The sequence below is a fragment of the Tympanuchus pallidicinctus genome, unplaced genomic scaffold (assembly GCF_026119805.1).
Source record: "Tympanuchus pallidicinctus isolate F22 unplaced genomic scaffold, pur_lepc_1.0 scaffold22, whole genome shotgun sequence".
Lineage (NCBI taxonomy): Eukaryota > Metazoa > Chordata > Aves > Galliformes > Phasianidae > Tympanuchus > Tympanuchus pallidicinctus.
In genome coordinates, this window is record NW_026294739.1 from 36104707 (window position 1) to 36124097 (window position 19391).

The 19391-nt window shown below is 37.5% G+C and overlaps 1 long non-coding RNA gene across 2 annotated transcripts in view; it reads right to left on the reverse strand.

Annotated features, from left to right (window-relative positions):
- Positions 1-766: 766 nt before the first annotated feature.
- The window catches only part of LOC128082011 (uncharacterized), a 47663-nt gene continuing 29038 nt past the window's right edge, over positions 767-19391 (reverse strand). Inside the window, exons 1-4 of one of the 2 annotated variants that reach the window (XR_008207499.1) lie at positions 13366-13462; positions 4795-4918; positions 4333-4400; positions 767-1647 (exon numbers count right to left, since the gene is read on the reverse strand). This is a non-coding gene — a long non-coding RNA (uncharacterized LOC128082011). Of the gene's footprint in view, positions 1648-4332; positions 4401-4794; positions 4919-13365; positions 13463-19391 lie in introns of those variants that run through there. The other variant, XR_008207498.1, reaches the window with a different exon arrangement.

Here is a 19391-nt window from a genome sequence, read left to right on the forward strand (position 1 = left end):
AACAGTACTTATTCATGTATATATTTTAAACCAGAACTAGCGGGAAAGCAGCTGCTACCAAGGAACTTCAGAAACAGGATGAATTCATTTGTCTGAACCGCTTCAATTTATACCCCAGCTCTGACTTTAAGCACTGTATCCAGCAGTAGCACATTGATATCAGAAGGCAATACCACATTTAAAGTCTCCTTTCCTCTCTTCTTTCGCACTCCAGATTTGCACAGTACTAACTAATGATAAAATCCAGTTTTTGTTGTGTTATTGGAGCGTCAGATGAAATTACTCCAGTTTTACATAACATATGAACATGTTCTTTAGCCTTCAGTCTGAAACCACTTCTTTTATCTTATGAATGCTCCCAGTCGGCATTCTAAGTTTCATGCAGTCTGTCACAAATTTGTGTCTCATGCTTGTGTAGCCTAAACCAGGGTATTATTTCTGTGTTGAAAAGCTGAAAGTCTTGTTGGATAAGGCCGGATTCAAACAGCCTTTCTCAATTCTATCTGTATCCTTCAGTGTAAGTCTTACGACTCAAAAGCATCTGAAAACAGGTTATCTTCTGCTGTAACAGCCCTTCAGTAAGGTTAGCACCAAGAAACGGTTAGACCACTGCTGCGACAGTTGTAAATTGCATTCATAATTTGGCAGTTAAGGTCATTGGACATAGAAAAATCAAAAACCTAGTTTGCCCATTCTGCTGGATTCAAAGCACAGGAGAAGAGTGCTGGCATATCAAATAAATTTTAGCAGACTGAACTTGAGTATTCATTTATTCTTACAGTGCATCAGAATCCATGAAGAAACATTAAAACATAAAGCCCTTCCCGAAGAGCTTAAATTTGAATGTTTGACAAGACCATGGCGAGCAACAGGAAGGGAGAGGGATGCATGCTGAGAAGAGTAAGAATCACAGGAATAGGATCACAAGACAACTTCACTTAGCCACGGTACAGTTTGCAGGTCTATGAGCTTTCTAAGAACTAATTACTGCACTAGTGAGTGAAAAAAATAAAAGAGTTTTGAATGGAGCTGAGTAAATGGGGAAACAGAAAAAAAAATTGATGTAAAGTATGAATATTAAAAGATCTCAAGGATCATATCATTTGCAAAAGAGGTAAACAAAAAAATGACAGGTCATACAGCCAGACCAGGGCAGAATTGTAAGTGGTTTTGGAGAAGCAAAAACAAGCTGTAATGTATCTTTCTGAGAAGAATCTGTAAGGATAAGAAAAAAAATAAGGCAGAAAAAGCTGACGTAAAGGCCACATAATATTAAAAATCAAGTACTGAAATGTGGCATCTGTATTGAACACACTTGACTGTCAACCCAAATGCCATAAAGTTTAACATTTCAGTTTGAACAGATGCTTAATTGTAGGCACTTAATGAACCATTGTAAACTAGAAAGATTCCTGATATGGTTATAAGCAAAGTGTTGCACTGCATAATGGGAGATACAAATAAAGGAATCTCAGCCTGGTTTAGAAATTGTTACCGTAAGGATGGTATGGCAGACTCCAATAATCAGAGAACTACCAGGATCTTGATTTTTAAAAAGCCTTTAGAAATTCAGCAGACTAAATTTTTCTGAAAATGATGAAGGTCCAGGAGTTCAGAAAGCACTGCTGACTTTCACCAATGAAAGAACTGGAATAGAAGGAAAGAGTACTGAGTTTCCTTCAATAGCAGTAGTTATGAAACATAGTAATGCAAAAAGACATTGAGATGCTAGACAGAATTCCCCAGTCGTGAAGAAATTCTCTTTACTTATGCCACTCTCGCAATGAAAGACATGCTTTGTTAGGAAGACACCTCGGAAGACAGCCAGGAGGAAAATCTACAGGCAGAAAACACCAAACACTGCACTCACAAGAGGCTCCTTGGGCATTTGAAGGCACACAAGGAATGGATAGGCTCTGCTCAGGAGCCCTTCTCATGTCCTCTGTATAAGGACACACCAGGCTAGCTCTCATTTCAGTTCAGGGAGGGAGATGCATTGAGATGCAAGATAAGGTGGTGCAGAGTGGGCAGGAGTCCATTATAGTCAATTCATCATAGGCTTCTAAGATCTGCAGCTGTTAGCTTTGGTGCCACCTAAACGCTACGGTGCTATGTACGCCACAAACATTGTGTAGTGCTACCTGAGACCCTCAGGGTTTGATGGGTAGGATCTTGATTTTTTTCCAACACCGGTCATAAAAACTATTAGATTTGTATCATGAACATTGTGAAGAGCCACATAAACTGAAGAGAAGTTAATAGAAATATTACATGCTACGCTCTCACTAATATTGTTCAATCTTTGTGTGCAATATGCATTCTAAAAAATCTGTAGCTCTTACACCAGTTAGAAATGCAGGATGCTAAAACTACTGAAGAAGGATAATTTCTCATACTTGAGGTTTGGCATCTGTGCATTTTTTGAAATCTTTTATTCTATTTTATAAAGGATCCAGCCACAGAATCACAGTTTGTCAGCATGCTACTGATCTGTATTTTTCCCCCCACGTTTTTAAATGAGTTGTAAGGGGGAACTGAGGTGCCTTTTAAACCTAAATCACTTAAATATATTTAAAGGTAACTTGTGACATGCACTTTAAGAAACGGTTGCTCTGCGTGTTTCCCAGCTTCCAGCTCCTTGATGCTCTCTGCCATTCTGTAGGTGGCTTCCAATCAGAGCGGCTGCCACCGAGGGCTGGGGAGAGGGCTGCCAAGGTTTTATTTTATATTCCAGCTACAGTGCAGGGAATGTAAGGCAGCAAGTGTGTATGGCACGAATAATGAGTTGTACTAATTCACAGAAATTCACTTTTTTTTTTTCTTGTCACACACTGCTCCTTTTTCTATAGACCGACACTTTGAAAGTTCATTTTTATGTGTCATTTACTTCCCTAGGGAGTAAAGCTTGCTAAAAATAGCACCATTTCTTATCCTCTGATAAAGGATTATTTATGCAAAGGCAAAATAATTATTCTTGACATTCCAGAAGGCTCTTCTCCCCACCTAAGGTAGTTTCAAATACTACCTTCATAAAACATAGCAAAAGTCAATATTGCCAGCTAAAGCTCAACACTGAATATGAGTCTTGTGAACTCAGGAAACTGGAAGGCTTATTAAATGAAGGGAATTATTTTGCAATTTTACAGGGCATTCAATTTGAAAGCATGAAGGGAAAATGACTGGGACAATGAGGTTTCTGTAGCCAGTTACCCCATTCAACCCTAAAGAAAATGAATTATGATCCGTGTGCTGTAGAAATACAGTAGCAATTAAACCAGGCAGAAATATATGTGAGGGAAATCCTGACAACTGGCATCAAGAGGTTAACTCTTCTTTTCTTTTTAATCAGTAACTAGTTCTGTCATCTTTTGGTTCAGTGCAAAATCTCCCTAGAGAAGCGCCTCCATTCTTTGAATGTCCATAAGGCAATTAGATTTTACATTTTTAAAACTGAAGGGTTTTACAGGATGAGCCAATTTATATGTTTCCATAATAAGAAAAGACTCAGGGCTACTGAAGTATCTATTTCAAAATGGCTTAGGTGGTGCATTATTGAATCCTACAAAGCCAAGGGGCTTCCAGGTCCCAGAGTCTTTAACAGTCATTTGGAGGGAACTACCTGGGCAGAATACAGAGCAGCTTCATTTTAGGAAACCTGTAAAGCAGTCATTTGATATTTGGACTTCCTTTAACATGCGCAGTACAAAGCACTGTAAAGAGAGGTCCTGGCTTGAATACAGGCACTAGGAAGTGGAAGGGTGCTGCAGCAGCACTAGTGGTTGTATTTCTTCACTCTGGAGCCTTATTATGATCTTAATAAATGCTGGTCAAGTCTCAATCATAAAAACAATCGGGTGGATATAGCTGTGAGCAAAAATGTGTGATAGCTTTCAAACTGGAATTGTGTAACAGCTCTATCTACCAATTAAAGCCATTCAGTGAACAAATCTGATGATTAACTGGATATGTAATTAAGCCTTTATTATTAGTCTAATTGGATGGTTAGGGGAATTATTAAAGCTGTTAAGATTCTGTGTAGCAAGCTGGCTGTTCAGTACAGGCAATATGAAATTCAGCTCATTACAAGCAAGGCCAAATGAACATATTTTAGGGGAAATTTGAGATAGCTGTATCCATGTCTTTCAAAACAAATCCAAACAAACCCAAAGAAACCTTGAAGCCATGAGTTCAGCCCAGCAGAGATAGCCCCTTTCCAACATGCATGGCAACTAGCCAAACACAGACATGTTCCCAAGAGGCAAAGGAGAGGAGAGAGGTTTTTTTTTTTGCCTGTAGTGCCAGCTAAAGTATCCTCCCTCCATCATCACTTACTTCAGGATTAGGAGGAATTTTTGCAGCAGAGACATCTGAAAAACTAGGAGTCTGAGCTATGACGGTCCCTGAAGTACGAAGAGGAGCAAAAATCCAGTTAACTCCTAAAAGAATTTGGTGTTCCAAAATCAGGTCTTGGGAACATGTAAATACGAGAAGGACTGTGTATGTGGACCACTGCATACACTTAGCTAAGTACTATGCTTCCCACCATTGCTTACTCCATATTCTGCTTCTGTCAGGCCAAAGTTTGGGCTCAGCGCTGTTCACTGCCATGAGGAAACAGCAATCAGACTGATTTTTCTAACAGATTTTAAGCACTTAAACAAAGGCAAAGCAGGTATAGAAGTATTGTTGGTATGGCTGGATAATATCAACTTGAAAGGTCAAGTAAGTAATTTTCCGAAATGTGCTGTGATCTCAGCGTAAACCACAAGATAGTTGAGAAACAGGTCTGCTTACCTCATGTTTGAGAAGGCAGTCTATGCAATGGGCAGGCAAGTGGAATGTGGCTATTGGAGAGTTATTTCCATTGGTCTCAATGAAGCTGTTGGATGAACAAGATGGTAAGTGCCCTGTTACAATTCTGTTGGAGAAAAAAAAAAAAGAAAGAAAGAAACAAAACAATTTCAGTACTTGGTTTTTTTCCCGACAACCAAAACAAATGCCTCAAAAATTATTGTGTTCATTCAACATGTCATCTGTTGCCCTTCATATGTGGAAAAACTGCAAGAGAAGAAAGTTTTATAGAAGTACAATTCAAACAAGCATAAAAGCAAGCCATAAATCAAGAATAACAATTGCTGGAACTGAGGCTGAAACAGGTACACATCAGTTACATTGCAGTAAATCTGAAAGAGCCTGCATCCTGATCAGATGAATTTTCAACAACTGCAGATGGTTTAAGTACAGAAGTACGTAGTTTTCCCAGGCTTGAGTATCCTTCCAAACTTGGCTGCAGTCTCAATAAAACAGCAAAAGTGAGAGCTACAGTCAGGTGTCTGTGCACACACACAGATTGTGCCAAAGAAAGCCACCCAGTTCTGTTTATCAGCAGCGCAAACACATAACAAAATTCTAATGACAAAAGGTACATAGATAGATTGCCAATTGCCATCTCTTAGGCCAGTAATTAAAGTCAACGGAAAACCACAACACCACACTCCATTTGCAATCAAGCTTTTAAAAATTCCAAAAGTGAGAGAACATATGATCTCAATGCTGTTGCATGCATACAGAATATATCTAAATCTCGGTGGAAACAAGCAATAGATCTGATATGCTTTAACTCTCTGGATGATAAGATAAATCTAAGTGACTTTAAAATGATACAAAATGTTACAGAACTCACAGTATGAGTCTTTGGGTCTGTTTTAAGTTCTTCCCACATATGAACTGAACACTGTTACTAAGGAATTTCATTTAGAGGGGCTGCTTCCACTTGCAGCCACACAGAAAAACTACACTAATCTGTGTGATAAGTCTGGTATGGACCAGGCATTGGCATTTCCAATTAAACAAGCGTAATTAAATGAAAGAAAACATACAAATCTATTAATTCCAGAACTTTTCCTGTAGAATAACACAGAAATCATAATCAAGATGTATGTTAACTACAAATAAGTAAGCATAGCACAAAGAAAAGCCCTACTATACCAACATTAATAATAAAAAAATCTAAAGAGACTCAACTTCATTTACAAATGTAAGATTAGTTTCGTACTGGTACAAATATCTTTAACTAAAATAATGCAGCAAGAGGAAAAAAATCATTTAAAATAAATGGCATATTAGATGTAGAAATAGGCTTTCTATTTCCTTTTGCCATACAGGAACATAAATAAAGAACTTAAAGGAAAAAAAAACCTCTTCTGTTGGCCTTGAGCTTTTCAGAAGTACACTTCTTCTCGCTGTTCTTGATAAAAATTTGCCCCTCATGGGTGCATACACACACTCATACTAACAGGAGGAAAAAAAGCACTGCATATATATGGGAAATATGGGTATCTTATAGGTTGTGCTAGCAATTTTTCCCCCAAAAAAAGATTTTTTCTGAGTCATTGCATTGTTTCAATTTATTTTTTCCAATCATTAAACATTTTATTTTTTATAAAACTCTGAAGCTTCTGAAAAATAAACAAGAGACCTGTGTGAAAAACAGCGGCAGAATTAATTGTAAACAGGTACGGAGCTTTTCCACAAACAAAACTGCATTCCTTTTAGGGTCTGCTAGAAATGAAAACCGTGGATTGAAGGAAACCAGCTATTACTAATAACCCCTCAGACCAGCACCTGGGTGTGAACGTACATGCCAGTGCATCTGCACAGACTCCCAGAGCAAGAGTGCTCAGGAGCAGCACTCTGCACCTGCCTGCAGTGAGCTGCCAAAATAGAGCCTTATACACATGTAAGAATAAAAGTCTTGGGGAAAGCAAAACAAAATTTGCACTTTGTGTGACAAATTCATCATCTCTGCTCTGGGGTGAGCATTTCTAAGGTCAGCCTTCCACGACATTTAAGCAAATTTAAAGACTCCTACATGTTTTCACAAGATAGAACATAAATATAGGGAAAAAAGTGCCAAGATCACTGGAGAAGAAAATACAACTGATGTAAAGATGACATTGCAACTTACAAAATATTCTGTAACATCTCTCAAGAGAAAGGTGAATCAAAGCTGCTATTTTGCTACTTTCTTCCCCATGAGAAAGATGAAGACCTGTCATTCATCAAAGCCTGCCTCTTTAAGTTAAAGGAAAGTAGAAAATGTACCACGTAGCATTTTAAAGAGTAAAAAAAAAAAAAAAAAAAGTCAGATGTCACTGTTCAGTTTCTTCTTTAAAATAATTTCTATACTGATTCCAAAGTATATATGCATGGACAGCTCTGTGCTTCCATACTGAGACAGATCTCTGCACTGGGCTTCTGCACACAGCGCCTGCACTGCTGTGACAGGGCCTCGGAGTTCTTAGTGGAGACTCTCATCCCTGTTCAGCAGCATATCAGGGATTGACCCTCCCTCATACACAGCAGCAAAATCATTGTTACGCAAGCAATAGGCACAGTTCTAATTACAAAACCCATAGTATTTATTTTAGCTGAATCTGATTTGTAAGATTACACAAAAGCACTCTGCAGCTGAAAATTATTGCATGTAAAATAATGTCATATCCTCAATGAGTTAATAAAGTCTTATTCTCAACAGTCTCTCAAAATACTCTTCAGTGATGCAAGTAAGTATTTTGAATGAAGCCCACAGATTTCTAGTGCTCTACAAAATATTACACAGATACAGCTGTAGAATGCCATTCATTAGAAAACACATGTGAAAATTCCCTGTCCCAAAGGCTTCTAATAGCACTTCTAATTTTATTCTATTTCAATTCAGTGAAAGTGATTTCATTCATTTCAAGTTTTGGAAGAGAGGTCTAGGTGGAAGCAGCGCCTTAAGAGACAAAGAAAATAATATATTTATTTAGAAGTCTACCCATTCATCCTAACTATTCAACTTTTTCCACTTACCTGCCTTGAAAAAGCCTAGGAGCAAAGAAACATTATCCTTTCACTGCTTACTGCTCTGCATTGCTTCCTACATACAGATATCATCCTTCACTAACCCCATACACGCTCCTTTAGCTATTCTTGAGGAAGCTTGAATTCAGTGTTTTGCTGTAGTGTTTTGGAAACCACACTGAGCGTCTTTGTCAAGCTGTTACAAACTTGACTGCATTTCTGTCCCACTATACCACAGGAAAAGCAACCAGACATACAGAACTGAAAAGGAAGCATTTTGAGTACTTCAAATAACACAATTCAATCAGTGTACACAATTTCAGATTTTTCACAGTATTTGATATACATTACATGGTACACAAAAATAATCTGTGTAGCATTTGAGCTTTGAGATGACCAGGCGGTATCTTTCAGACCGACTGCCCATCTCTGGTAACTCATACGCAGAGTATGAAGACAACTAGCCTCAAACAGAAAAATATCTTGTACTATTAAGATTATGACATTAGGAGATTTTGTCACTTGGTAGGCAAGAGCAAAAAGTTACTAAAAGAGCTTTCAGTAAAACCATCAAAGAGTTCAAGAGGAGAGAACGTACATTTACCTTCTAAGTTTTAACTGTTCTTCTAGCAAGCTACCAGAACTTTTTGAAAAGAAAACACTATATCTGTAGTAATAGAGAAGCACACGATACACCAAGTTACAATCTAAAAATTAACCTGAAGGAACAAAGGGCTGGGGCACTGATGTGAACTCCTTACAAAGCCCAGCCTCTGTGGAGGAGGAAGTCCAGAATGCCTAAGTTCTTACTCTGATTTCATACAAGTGGTATGAAAAAGTAAATGGCAGGATATAAAAGGAAGTCTAATGAGGTATTAGACACTTCTTAAAATAAAGCAACCCCTTGAAAGCTGAGAACTTTAATCATTTGTGGTTGTATTTTATGAAATAGTAGAATTACAAAAGAAGAAATCTATGATATTCATATCTCTTACAAACAATACCTCGACTATACTTACTGTACTGCTACCCCACACCCATAAGAATAGGTAGTAGTTACTGTACAGAAGATGAAAATACAACACATTATGAAAAGAAAACTATGTTACTAAGGTGTCTATTAGAATCTCAAAATATCCTCTTCAAAAAATCATTATTCTCAAGAGGCATGAGTGGCTGGAAGATGATCAACACACAAGAAAAGTCCCAGAAAAGCAAATGTCAATTGTGAACACTTTCGCAAATAAGGACCTTTTTTAAGCTGCTCTTAGCCAGAGTTCAGAATGAAGATAATCGAGAACCATAATACAGAGCCATAATATCTGTGTTTATAGGTGGTTAACATAAAATCTCTTATGTGTCCAGTAAGTGACTGGTGGTATGCACCCAAAAAGAAGGGCTGCTAAGAAAAGCCTCAGCACTCACTACTGCCAAGAAGTTCACACAGAACTGTGTGACAACAGATGCATAATTTCTAGCAGTGCAGAAATGGCTTCTAGTGAATGACTTCTAGTCAATGACAAGAATCTAGTGATTAAAGTAATAGCAATTAGATACTACACCATATCAAACCTCTGCTGCTGAATTCAAAAACTGTGGCTAACTTCATGTAGCTATTACTTGTCATCTTCTTGTTCAAGCATTCAGTAAACACGTTAAAAACCAAAAATCAGTTTGCAAGTAGAGATCCACAATGTAGTGAGAAGTTTCTGCTCTGCACTGTCAAGCAAATGGAGAAACTGATGGAACAAATAGGTCTAATTTTGGCACAATGTAAAAGATACCGTGCAAATCAGAGGAGATGCATGTAAGGTTCATGCATGCAATCAGTTTTTCTGCTTTGCTGTAAATCAATTTATTTATTGCAATTGCTACCCACATGTGAACACACATCTTGGGATAAACACCGTTACAGAAGTGCAGACTTCAAACTGAAAATGAATAAAATACAAACATTACTGTGAAAGGAAGACCTTGCAAGGTCAGCTGTAGAGCAAGGGCAAAACCAGCAGCTACACACAGAAGCATCAAGCTGCAGTGTGTGTGGTTCACATGCAGGACTCCAAGGAAACTCTGAAAACAACGGGTCAAAGGAGGAACAGGAAGAAGTATTACAGCATCAGCTAGGTCATGGTCTTAGCAGCTGAGCAGCAAGAATATGCAAGTAAAAAAAGAAAACCACAGTCACTGCCAGCTCCTGAATACTCTCAAACCCATCAGTATCTTGTAACTGATTTTTAAAGAAGGAGCTAAAATGTGCTTAGCAACCACAAACACCAAACACAGTGCTGAAAGGTCAAGAAATACAGTATAAAAATAATCATCTAAACGTAAATGGCAAATTCTCACTTGTGGTTTTTTCACTGAACAGACCCACCTCTTAATCAAGAGCAGCTCAAATAAATGTTCAGGTCAGCCTCTGTTATCGAGTCTCAAGTCAATTGCAATTACAGTGTAATTTATGGTATATAATATTACTTTTACAAAGAAATCTATTTCTCTTAAAGATTTTAAGAAACTTGGTGCGAGGCATAGCAAAAGTCAGGAATATTTCCCATAGTGTTCAGCAACAATATTTCTATACATACATCTGGTACAGTGACTACATCCTCAGATTTGTGTCAATGCACCTAAAGAAAGGCAGCATCAGGCGTAATAATTGTGATGTGAAAGCTGCAGTGCAGTGATAAAGATGCCCAAGGTCAATAACAGAACCCAGGCCTACCAGTGCCATGCAGAGAAGTCCAGTCTTTTCCAGTCAGTGCAGAGCATGCTAATCCCATCACATGACATAAAGACAGCTTTACGTTGCCCTATGCTAGTTAGCCTGGTGCCTGTGGAGCATAGTGCGTGCCAGCATGCCTATATTGATCCAAGAACTTGAGTTAGCAGTCAAGTAGTCTTAGTGCCATTATGGTGGCACTCTGTGTGCTATTATGTAGACAAAGTATGCTTAAGAATCCTCCTCAGCAAGGCTGCATCAAACCCCTAACAGTCCCCACTTCCTCACTGCCCTACTGCTGTCATATGACCTGTAGCAGTAGTGGTTGAACAACATTCAACACATAAAATAAGCAACCAGAACAACCATGACCTCCATTAGGAAAAAAAATAGTTCAATTTAAACAAATGCAAAGTATCTCCACTATTCTCAATGACTTCAACACTCATTTATTTCAGCACCATTTACAAAAGGGATTTCAGTCCATGAGGATATTTATGCTCTGCTGGTTTGGGTTTTGGTTTTGGTCTGTTCGTGTCTTGGTCCACTTCCTCCCTAGCCTTTGAGACTAAACAGCTTAAATGCAAATGTTAATCATCTCCCATGATGGAGTTAAGTATGTGACACCTTCCTCTGAATCCTATTACTGGGAAGGAATCCAGTTTAGCATCAGATTTAAGCTCTCACTACGTAAAATACACTCAATTTCTGCCCTATGTTAAACTTCACACTGCCCCCATCTGTCTACCCCAAAAGGCCTCCCACACAGTTTTTACCTGCTTCTCAGCTAACTGCACAGGTATGAAATATCGTGTCAGGTCTTCAATGTCCCTCCCTTACCCAGACTTACGTTCCTCCTAAATCCCAGCTTCTGCTGTCCTCCCCAGGGAGGACCTAATTCATTTTTACAAATCATTCTTCTCATCCTTACTGGTGATTCCAAAATTTCCTAACTGCTACATACGTTTTTGACTGTGAGCTTAAAGAATTCAGAGTGCCTTCACAAATGAAAGTATCCAGAAATACTATGTAAATAAGCACTTTTTTTTCTTTTTTTTCTTTTTTTTTTTAAGATAGGGAGTTCAAAGAAGCTTAAATTCACAAATAAATACATAATTTTCATTGTAAAATTATGGCTGAGTAAAAATTAATGTTGTTTGAATTATGAAACACAGATAAAATATCTACATTATTCACATACCACTCTAGGCTGATTTTAATTTATAACGTGATTATACACCTTATAATCTATAACATGATAGCTATGTTGAAAGATGTTTTTTATCATGCCTGTAAGAATAAATCAGTTCTGAAGCTATGATACGGACAGAACCCCTCCCCATCAGACACACATACAAATACACATGTAACTATCTATGGCATGACCCAAATTATTCCTGCTGGGGAGTGGGACAGCAAGGATGTTTTACAGAACAATACTATTTGTTTGCATAAAGCTTGCATGCTATAATCTTGGCCCTCATATTTGTTAACACATTTTACTCATTGAAAAGAATTCATACAGATTTCTAACAACACAGATTTGGGAGACCTTTACCAAAAAAAAGTTAAAAAAAAAAAAAGTCTCATACATGAACATGTAACATTCATATATGAGAAGGGATTAAAACATGGATTTTGATGACCTGATTACGGGCCAGAGCTGGCACACACATGCACGCCCAAGCATAAATGAAGATAAAGTAGATTCTTTTGTTGAAGATGTATTTGAGATTAATGGCAAGCTGGCAGACTGAATGTGTTCCACTGCACTGAAGAAATTACTCTAGTAGGTAAAGCAAGTGGTAAAGATTTATTTAGTACAAGTCTGATATTCATTAATCTCTTTAAATCCGATGTAAAGGTGGTTTAAAGTACCGTAGCTCTTCTCTGGAAAGGTCTGTTGAATCTATGACAGAAAAGGCAGACCTGCATAAATGCAGTGCAGGTCTCCATGGGCTATGACATTTCTATACCTCCACAGGGAGGAAAGTATTTTAGATTAGTTTAGTTAGCACTGCAGATGCAGCATGCTGATTTACTAAACTCTGAAGCAAGTTCCAAAAATAATTAGCTTATCAAAGATCTACTTTCCTTCCTCTCTTTTATTAGTGTGCTAAATATGGCATTGTTGCAAGGAAATAATTTATTTCAGTAGTATTCAGACAGAAAGTGCAGACTTGCCAAAACGGAGTCTTATTTAGTAAGAGCTTATTCTCAGTGCTGGCTTCTTTTGAATGATGCTCACATTAAATGACTAACCAAACAAATGTCATTCAGCTATATAATTCCTTCCATGCTATTACAATAAAATGAGTTAGGAAGCATTTCTGAAAAGCATTTGATTGGTTTAATCTCATCAGAGCAAGCATCATACGTAGCCACACAGATGTACCGAACACCAGATTTTTATGAACTGAGCTTGAGGTTCCACATGAGAAACCTGTTGAATGAAGAGGCTAAAAAGCCCTATAGTTTCATATTTTATAGCAGACTTGTTAGGACAGATATTTGCTTAGCAGGGCTCTTTTTTTCCAGGGGAAAAAAAGTCATTTTGATTTGGGATATACAAAATGCTCTCTTTGAAATAGATTAGCTCCTTCAGTGTTTAAGCACATCAGTAAGAAAGAATATGATTTCAAGAACCATGGTCACCGTTCCTAGATACTGCCAGCATGCATATAAATAATCAGCAAGACACTCACTGCCCCACCTAATTTTTTATCTTCAGAAAGCATATTAAAATGATTTATTTCTAGTCTGCTACTCATAGCAAATTCAAGTCAGTCTCTCCCTACCTTGCCAGTGACAGGGATATCAGTGGAACCCCAGGTACCAGCTCCCCAGTGAACTGTGCCTGGGGCAAAATCAGCTGTAATAATTCCAGCAACTGGAAATGAAAAGGAGTGTTAACTGCAGAAGCTAAACCAGCACACACTGTAGCTGCATCAACAACGTGAATTACGTAGCAGATAAAAACAAAAATCACCACTTCTAAGTGCAAAAATACAGTCAGTGAGACCCCACATAAGGAGCGAAACACAATTTAATGAGCTTCAGCTAGAAGATGTTTAGTTTATGTTAACATTCTTAAAATACTAGAATCATGCAGAAACTGAGTTAGAAAAAAAATAGTTTTGCTCACAAAAATATTGCAAGTCAGTAGACATGATCTTCATTTCAATATTAATATCTTAACATTTTTAAGTGTTTCATACTGTAGGCTTACTTAACCCAAGTTAGCACAAAATAACTGGTCTGGGCCACTCTTTCTCTGACATTTTTTCACCCAGCTTCCTCCTTATCTCTTTCCTGTTCTCCTTCTATCTATATGGCCTCTACAGTTTCGTATCTTCATTGAAATGCCTCCCAGAAATGCCTTTTGTTCCAGCAACACGAGATGGTTCCATTGTGCTGACAGTTACCTTTTCCAAAAAAGCAAAGTTCTCTAGAGACTGGAGTTTCCAGATCTGAATGCTTAATTTCATATTCTAGCCCAGCAAGGGCAAGGATACAGGAGTCTGGATCAGGTGATCAAACTACATGAGCCAGCTATGTTGAAATATTACCTCATTTTCAAATGCTGTTTTAATGTTACCATCCATCAAAATATTTTTGAAGACAGTACTAACATTTCACAAGCCTCACAACAGCTCTGCCCACTACCCACATAACTCTGTGCCAGTTATTAACTGAAAATGAAAGGGCAAATTTACAACCACTTGCAACCACTAGCTACTTTTCTCCCAGTTGTTCCTTGCTTTGCTTCCCTTGGTTGGGAAGTAAACAAACTTTTTTAATATGCAAAATTTTAAAATACAAAGCCAGGATCCATTGCCCTGAATTTAAGAAAAAGAAATGTTGTTATCACATGCATCACACCAGTGTTACAGTTAGTAATTTTCAGCTTGTGTTTAGCTGAGAGAATTTGTCATTATGATTTTTTTCCATGTCTTCTATTTCTATTCTATTATTTAAAAGAAATCTTTTATAGTTTCCAAGCCAAAATGTAGAAATTGATTTATCTAACTGAACTAAGTAAAATAATAATTGAAGTCTGTAAGGAGCAAAAATACTTCCTCCTCTTTCAGATACTACTTAAATACTAAAATAAGATTTCAGTGAAAGGAGAAATACATATTTTATGCCATTTATTTTCATTTTTAACCTGCATCTCTAATAAAAACAGCATTATGAAAATAATGCAATGAATTAAATTTATTGCATGCTGCTATTGTTACTGGTTCAGCAAAAGGAAATATCCCTGTATTCCCAGTAACAACCAGGGCAGTCAACATTTTCACACTTATCTCTACCTTCCAATAACGAGCTGAATTTCCTTGAAAACTTCCTCAAGATCTATATAACACAGTTACTCCCAGTAACAGAAAAACACAGGGCTCCCTTCTTATTTGAAATACCTCCAACATCAGGATCAGGTGTAAGTAAAGGAAAAAAGGCAAAACTAACATTTTAAACTATTTTAGAAAAAATAAAAATCCTGATTAATATTTTAAAATCAACTTCCTCTACTCATTGGTGAGATGCTCCAGCCCTTCATCATCTCTACAGCCCTTTGCTGGAATATCTCTAGTAGCTCCATATTTCTCGTCTACAATTATTGGAAGGCACAAAGAGAGAAGGGAAGAAATGGTGATGCTAGAAAAGTTGTTATGGCAAATTGAACATGGTCACATTACTCACAAAAGGTCCCCTGTGAATTTGTCCATATTCATCAGGTGCATGCCAAACTGCAGCACCAGATGATCACATTTCTGCATGAACCAAACCATTTACAGAAAATCTATTTTAAACACTGCTTTTAAGAATTTCCAATATTTTCACGTCCCAGTACCTCTCAAGTCAGGCTCCCTCAGTGCCTTCAGTCAAATGATATCAGCCTCAGAGTGAAAGAAAGATTTTAACAAATACATTTTAGAAATCTCAAAGTGATTAAAGTAGTTTTTCTATGCATAGTAATGAGGTGGTTTTCAGTTGGTTCTTAAAGGGCTCGATACAAGTTTTAAGAGCTGGAAGTGGCATGCCCACTGCAAAGCTGGTGGTGTCCCCTTCACATTACTGTGTAGAAGCTTAAAGTTTCTAACCTTCAGACATTAAAATATCTGACTCACCTCTCATCACTACTACCCAAATTTATCCCAGGTATCAAACCATGTATTTTGGTTGGAAATCCTACTTGATGAAAGAGGACAAATATTTATTTGTAGGTGGTTTTTAAATGACAAAATCAATTATTTAAAGTCAGAACTGGAGGTTAATAATACTAAATAGCAACAGTAAAGTCATCACAGTGCCCCTAACGGAGCCAGAAATATTTGACAACCATTTTTCACATAGGCATATAATTAGCACTATCTCTCTGCTACACAGGTGTGAATTATTAAGGATTTATGCCAGGGAGAGGTGTCTCTGTGAAACTAAAGATAAACTTGATCAAAAGATTCAAAGAAATTGTAAGCATTCTTGTTACTAAAATGAGTTATACTGCCTTGGTAGAATTCTTGGTATTCTTCATTTGAAAGATTTCTTGAAAACGATCAAAATCTAAAAGAAAAAAAAAAAAAAAACCAACTCTAAATCTGAAAAATAAAAACAAAACAAAACAAAGAACAACAACAAAATAAACAGGACAACCCTGGGTTTTTGGGTCTATCTCTCAAGGTCAACTGACATCATTAGACTTACATGAACTCAATTCGAGTTACAGCAGGGAAATCACATTAGGAAATATGGGTCAAGTCACCATGCAGTAATAAAGCTGTTACCTCCAGATTCAATTTCTGAAATATTCTTTAAAACCTGTCATACTTTACTATTTTTAACATTAGAATCACAACTGAACAATTGAATATACCAACATTTAAAGTATCTTTTAAATTATTTATTCAGGTGTTTTGAAGAAAAAAATATAAACATACAGATCAAAACGATGTCTCAGTTTAGTCCACAATCACTTTGTCCCTAAACATGTTCAGGTAGCAAATATGTATATCTATACACACACACACACGTGTGTGTATATGTATATAAGTGAAAATGTCTTATGCCTTTGCATATTGCAATAGCTAGCATAAAGAGCAACCTAAACGTCTGTGTGGGTACAGGGTGTAGGACTGACATGACAGGACAAACACAGTAAAAATACAAGGACCAAAGAGAGATACAAAGAATAAATGCTATATAAATATGAATGACAGTGCCAAATTCAGATAAGGTGATGAAATGACATCATCAAATAGATGCAGCACTAAATCTAGGGCACTCAGTTACTACAGTCATAAGCTCAGTAGAAAAATTAGGTTGCAACATTCTCCAATGTATATTCTCATCTACAGTTTAGGGAGGCATTTTCTAGGCTCTCAATGTTGGTGTAACTACTCCCAGTGAAGTCGCATGGACCTTAACAATTGATTTCTAAGAAAGCAGGGTTAGACCGAGTACTTTTGAAATCCCATTGTAAATGATTTTCATTGAGAGAATCTGAGCTTGTGTGGCATCCTAAGGATTACATGTACCTCTAAGGGATTAAAAAAAATAATGATTAGATACAAATTAGTGCTCAGCTTGCATTCAGTAAAAGCCTGCAGAAACCCTTGGACATTCAAACTTGCTTAGCTTAGAAGGAGAACGTACGCAGAATGTATGCAAACATCCATTTTCAGCAAGTGCTTTTCTTACAAAAAAAATACTGGCGGATTGTGAAAAGGCAACTGCAGGGGACAGCCAGGAGCACCAGGCCTCCCCACAAATCTTCACTCAATCCCACCTATTCCCAGGTCCTTGGTCTCTCTTGAAACTTCTTTTTCTTACCCCCTCTCCCCTGTGTAGAGTGCACAGAGCTGCTCTGTCTGCAGAAGCAGCCACGCAGCACGTCAGGGACAAACAGCCCTGAAAGGAGGGCAGGAGGACATACATGCTGCTGCACTGCATTGCCTGACCATTGTGTGGGTTTCACGTGGATGCAGCTGCAGCTTCAAACATCCAGACACAGAGAAAGCTTGCCAGCACTCTACAATTAGGTGTTAAATACTGGCATTGTTACAGTCGATTATAATTAGTCAAATTTTTTTTTGTATGATTCTAGTCTGGTACTTTTTAAGGTTTGTTCAACACAATACCTTTCCCAGTATGCAACTGCATACAGTTCTATAAATTACTCAAATTTAGGCTCAAAATAATTGTTGGATCTCTTTTCAGAAGCTACATGCAGCGGAAGTCATTTAAATAAATACGGCTTTTTTCTTTTTTTTTTTTAAATTAAGGAGTGAAGTAATATAAGTGGGACATGTGAATTCCCAGCCATGTGAAATTTATTGTCACTTAAATGTCCACAGGGAATAATTCACGCATCCTCGATTAAGAAAATATTTTTAATTTGAATTTGCATATTTTCCTCATTATGACTAACCTTGACACAGACCTTTTTGGAGGTGCCATGCCCTCAGGTGGGATTTTGCAAAGTGCCCATTTACCAGTAATGCAAAACAAATGCACGTGTGTTTTCTAACTAGAAAAGCAAGGTGGTCCTAAGTAGTACGCACCCTGGCTTATCATGTTCTTCAAAATTGTCTGGTGCAATAAAAACCAGATCAGACTTGGTGAAATAAAGATGACCTTTACTCCAGTGCATGAAATCACACTAACGCAGAGACAGCGTGGTAAATTCCAGCACAAGCAAAGAACTTCACAATAAATAAATAAATCAAAGTCACAGGGGTCAAACTCAACCAAAACTTTCAGTAAAATTAATAACTCCATCATCTTTCATTACAACAAAATACATATGCCAGTGAACAGTTTATGGGAAAGCATTGTCTTCACAGCTTTCTTTTTACAGACCAGCAACTGTGAAATTCTTAGATTTATAAAACCAGATTTTAAAACTGTTCTTAGACCACAGTCAAAACCAATACTAAAACTCCAGCCTCTAAAGCATTCATAAGCACATAAACTAACAAAGTTTTGAGAAAAGATAGAGCTACTTAAACCTCAAAATTGCACCTTGCTGAATTTCAGAGTTCTTCTGACCTATATCTGAAAGCATAGATGGAAACAACGTCGTAAAAAGAAGCAAAACAAAAATGAAACAAAACAACACCATAGACACAAAAACAGCTGTGCCCAGAAGAACCCCTTCCTTCCACGTTTGTACTGTGAACAGCACCCCTAGACCTTATTGCAACAAGGATAGCCAGTGCCACGACTGGTGAAGAAGAGAGGCTGACATGTGAAAAGGCACGTTAGATCACAGAGATGCACTGATTTAAGGTACAAGGCACTCACCCTTACACAGTGCATGGAATGCTATTAGCACTCACGACAGAGAATAATATATGTACATATCTTTCATAGCCCCAACACTAACCAAATAAGCTAAATCAGAAAGAGTATATTACCACTATGCCTCTAAGGTCTGACTTAAAAACACTGAAACAGTTCAAAAAAACAGTCAGAGTATAAATTAAACATAAAGAGGCATTTACATAGCCAATTAAAATCTGGTCATACTTAGTCATTGAAAAATAGAGAAGGATCTGACTAAAACAAAGTATAATGGAGCAGAGATCATTCCGAAAATGAAGCTGGGGACAACGAGTACCACAGTACTGGAAAAAAAGAACTGTAAACTACAGGAGGGGAAATGCACCACGGTGTCAACATGGAATTACCTCTCAATTAAAAAGCAAAAGGAATCGTAGAATAGAATCCCAGAATTTAAGGAATCTATGAGTTGGAAGGGCCCTTTGAAGGTCATCTAGCCCAACCCTCCCGCAGTGAACAGGGACATGCACAGCTAGATCAA